This window comes from Montipora foliosa, chromosome 3 (assembly GCF_036669935.1).
Source record: "Montipora foliosa isolate CH-2021 chromosome 3, ASM3666993v2, whole genome shotgun sequence".
NCBI classification, from domain to species: Eukaryota; Metazoa; Cnidaria; class Anthozoa; order Scleractinia; family Acroporidae; genus Montipora; species Montipora foliosa.
The window spans coordinates 52,796,393-52,801,392 of NC_090871.1; the positions used below are offsets into that span (position 1 = coordinate 52,796,393).

General features: G+C 39.3%; 1 protein-coding gene across 1 annotated transcript in view; it reads left to right on the forward strand.

Annotated features, from left to right (window-relative positions):
- Nucleotides 1-942, forward strand: part of LOC137995009 (ATP-binding cassette sub-family C member 4-like) — a 29,159-nt gene extending 28,217 nt beyond the window's left edge. The window contains exon 8 of the mRNA XM_068840584.1: nucleotides 1-942. This exon is cut by the window's left edge and continues 855 nt beyond it. The gene's annotated coding sequence lies outside the window, so the exon portion shown is untranslated.
- The last annotated feature ends 4,058 nt before the right edge of the window (nucleotides 943-5,000 follow it).

Genomic DNA, 5,000 nt, shown 5'->3' on the forward strand with positions numbered 1-5,000 from the left:
GATATATTTACATAATATACAAATACAATTTTTTTTTAATTTGACGTATATTCAGTACTTAAATTGATCGTAATCATGCCTATATCTTAAGCCCATAATGTATACTCTTTAAACTTGCCTATATATCTTTTTGGAAGTGAGTCATAATAGTCGGTATACCAACATAATCCTCCTCCTGATTGAGAATTTTAAGTAAGTAGTGTCGCATTTTATTCTTGAAGCATGGCTTAGGTAATTTCCTCAGGTCTGGAGGGATGCTATTCCATATTATTACGCCTCGTCGAGAAAGAGATTTGATTTGATGGGTTAACCTGGAATATTTAGTGTAGAGATTACTAGCGGAAGAAAATCTTGTGCTGTTCGTATGTATGTATCACGTTCGCAGAACTGAAAAGGTTGGATATATTACGAGGTGATTAGTTATTAAGGACATCATGCATTAAAATCGACACTGCTTTAAGATAAAGGACGCCGATTAGGAGGCAACCGGAGGAAACAAACCGAGGGACAGCAGGTGCAAAGTAGATAAGACGTAAGACAAGCTTTTGGAAATCATGTTATTTTCAGAGATAGAAGTAAACATACAGCTGATCACAGATAATCCTTTCAAATACTTTTGCCACAATAGGAATGGCAGAAATCAGACTATAATTATTCATGTCAGCTCTTTCGCTCTGTTTGTGTAAAGGAATGACTTAAGAGTACTTCCATTCACCAGGAAATATTCCAGTGACTATTGATACAAAAAATTCTACAAAGTGAATGGAAAACTAAATCTGTATTTTCCCTAAGGAGTCTTGCAGGTATCATATCAAGCCCTGTCGCCTTCGAGGTACATAATTTAGATATAAGAAAGCGCACTTTATTGATGTTAGTTGGCTGATTTAACTCGAAACGTTTGTCATTATAGGTAAAATTAAACATTAAAGGAACTTGCGATAGTGAATATCTCTTATGTTGCTGTGAATCGATCTCACTGGCAAGTGTGGGTACAATGCCAGCAACATGATTATTGAAACCTTGGGACACTTGTTGTGAGTCTACTATGGAATTTCCATCAAGCTTTACTTCTTCTTCTTCCTGTTTTTTTTGCCTCATGGCTAGAGTGCTCGACTCCGGATCGAGTGGTCCGGGTTCGGACCCTGGCCGGGGACACTGTGTTGTGTTCTTGGGCAAGACACTTTACTCTCCGGTGCCTCTCTCCACCCAGGTGTATAAATGGGTACCGGCGAAATGCTGGGGATAACCATGCGATGGATTGGCATCCCATCCAGGGGGGAGTAGAAATACTCCTAGTCGCTTCATGCTACGGAAACCGGAGACAAACGCCGGCCTGATGGGCCTTCTGGCTCGTATGCAGAGGCTTTACTTCTTTTACAGTCAAATTGTTGTAATTTCTAGATGTAAGATCGTTAATAGTTTGCCAGGTCTTCCGAAAACTGCCCTTACTATCCAGAATCAGTGTTTCTTCAACAATTTTAATTTTGTTGTTAACTTGAAACTATAAAAGTTAGAGATAACAAGTTAAACCGACGTTTCGGAGTAGACATCACTCCATTATCAAGGTAAAAATGTTCTATGAAGCTAAAATTACAGTATTAAAAACGATTGACGCTAAGAATTAACATAATAAGCACGTGAGAAATTGGCTATAAGAATACTTTAGCACGAATGGAATCCGATTGCACATTGAGGCTAGGCTTAAGTGTTCTTATAAATAACATTTCAAACACTAAGCAATCAAATTTGTTTTTACATTTTTTGAGCACCTCAAAGCGTTTAAGCAGGTCTCGAGGGATCGACCCGTGTGCGTTCTTATAGTGTCTGGCAATAGCCGAGGACTGTTGCTTATGTCCCTTTACACGATTGTGTAAATGTCCGCGTGTGTAGCCTACATAACCTTCATCACAAAGGTCACATTGAAATTTATATACAACACACTGCTGATTTATGATCGGCGGCTTTGCCTCTTTCACTTTCAGTTCCTGTTCAATTTTTCTGCTGGTAAATACAGGCTGGATGGTTTTGTTTACTTTCAGGCTCAAATCCTTAAGTTGTTTTTTTACAAATTCTGCTGAGTTTTGGTCTTTAAATGGCAAGACTACTCGAACCATGTTATCCGTCTCTTGGGCTGTTGATAAAGGTCGCGGTTGGTCGCAGACCTTTGAGTCAACAAAGCGTTTGATAGTGGAATTTACGAGTTGTTTCGGGTACTTTAGGCGTGAGAAAACTGACTTCAAACGGTCACATTCGTCTGAGAAGTGTGACCAAGAAGAAGATAAACGGTGTGCTCGATCGAGCATAGTTCTCAGCAAGCCATTCTTGTACCGATTGTCAACATTGCTCTGAAAATGCAGAAGGAGACCTGAATTCGTGGGTTTTACGTAGACCTTTGTCTCTATCTGGGGGAGATCGATTCAGTAACTGAAACATGGAAATAGCAAACGGTGACATTCTGGTTTCGTATGATGATGTGTTTTCCCTGTTCACAAAACCGTACCCTTGGATGAAACGATAGAGATACTCGCGAACAGAGCTTTCACCAACAATTGGTTTAAAACGTAACGTACGACTTGAATTTGACGAAAATGGACCTGGTTGACCTTCTCAGAGTAGCTACAAAAGAACAACTTTTCCAATTCAATGGAGCCTTGTATGAACAGACTGATGGTGTGGCCATGGGTTCTCCCCTTGGCCCCTTGCTCGCTAATGTTTTCATGACCTTAATCGAAGAAAACCTCGAACGACAAGGAAAACTCCCTTCGTTCTATCGAAGATATGTAGACGACACCCTGACCATCATGCCGAATATGGCGGCAGCATCTAGCTTTCTAAACACATTAAACCTTGCACATTCATCCGTAAAATTCACTATGGAAACTGAAAGCAATGGTATGTTGCCATTTCTGGGAACTCAGTTACTGAGTCGATCTCCCCGGATAGAAACAAAGGTCTACGTAAAATCCACGAATTCAGGTCTCCTTCTGCATTTTCAGAGCAATGTTGACAATCGGTACAAGAATGGCTTGCTGAGAACTATGCTCGATCGAGCACACCGTTTATCTTCTTCTTTGGTCACACTTCTCAGACGAATGTGACCGTTTGAAGTCAGTTTTCTCACGCCTAAAGTACCCGAAACAACTCGTAAATTCCACTATCAAACGTTTTGTTGACTCAAAGGTCTGCGACCAACCGCGACCTTTATCAACAGCCCAAGAGACGGATAACATGGTTCGAGTAGTCTTGCCATTTAAAGACCAAAACTCAGCAGAATTTGTAAAAAAACAACTTAAGGATTTGAGCCTGAAAGTAAACAAAACCATCCAGCCTGTATTTACCAGCAGAAAAAATTGAACAGGAACTGAAAGTGAAAGAGGCAAAGCCGCCGATCATAAATCAGCAGTGTGTTGTATATAAATTTCATGTGACCTTTGTGATGAAGGTTATGTAGGCTACACACGCGGACATTTACACAATCGTGTAAAGGGACATAAGCAACAGTCCTCGGCTATTGCCAGACACTATAAGAACGCACACGGGTCGATCCCTCGGGACCTGCTTAAACGCTTTGAGGTGCTCAAAAAATGTAAAAACAAATTTGATTGCTTAGTGTTTGAAATGTTATTTATAAGAACACTTAAGCCTAGCCTCAATGTGCAATCGGATTCCATTCGTGCTAAAGTATTCTTATAGCCAATTTCGCACGTGCTTATTATATGTTAATTCTTAGCGTCAATCGTTTTTAATACTGTAATTTTAGCTTCATAGAACATTTTTACCTTGATAATGGAGTGATGTCTACTCCGAAACGTCGGTTTAACTTGTTATCTCTAACTTTTATAGTTTTTATGTTTTAAGAAATCTCTTTTAATACGGTTGTTAACTTGCTTGCGAAAATTTCTTACAATTTGCCCAAATGGGTAGTTTGTAATTATTGCGTTGCTTTTCAACTATTCTGTGTCGCCCATTGACATCTCGATGGGTCGAACACGCTTAGTACGAACAGTAGCACGTTTGTCAACAACAGTAAGATATAAAGCTTTCCACGTGAACCACATATCATTCGGGTTATAAAACCTTTAACAAACAGCAAACGGTCCCGTAATCTAATTGGCTCGCTACTCGCTATCTATTAAGTGTTATAGTGAGTAGCAAAAATGCAAAGCGTTTGAACAACAACAAAAAAATGGCGGCATCTTGAAATCGTTTTTCCAATATTTCTGAAGAAGAGGTTGACAACCTCATTAACGATGCTATTCCAAAAAAGACTAAGCTGGAACAAAATATGGAATGAAGATTTTCAATGGTAAGTGGGCATAATAAGTCAAAATTAATTACAATAAACGACTGATGCTTTCGTAAAGGATTTTGTTTACAAATATTCTTAGGCTAGTTGGTAATCAAGACACAGTTTTCTACTCCCATCGAAGAAATGAAAAACGAAGAACCATGCAAGTGTTTACAGGCTATTTTTCTTCGGTCTCAGGGGTTATGTAAATTAGGAACGCTCCAGGGAGCAAATCTTTAATAAAATCAATAAAAAAGTGGAATAAACTCGAAAATGGTATGGGAGAGGATTTCTACTAAAACAGTTAGACTACTCATTCTCATTTTCTATGAGTCAAATAGTCAAGTCGGCACTACACGCCTCGTTGACTATCTATTGACTCATAGAAAACTAGCTCTTATAGTAGGCTGAGCTGCTAAGCACGAAAGAAAAATTAGAGTCGCACAAGGCGATAGCCGAGTGGACTCTAGCTTCTTAAGTGCTTAGCAGCCTCCCGCGTGCACGCGATGGCACACGCTGAACCGTTTACTATTCGTTTTATAACATAACCAGCTTCTGATATCCTTCTTTTGACTTGCTCATTAATTCACTTTTGCCCAAAATTGCAAGTTATTAGATCCACGCCCATGCATGTCCCTTTAAGTCTAAGCATTTGCTACCCATTTCCAACACTAAATAAGGTAAAAGTGAAGATTAACGTTTACTTATTCTT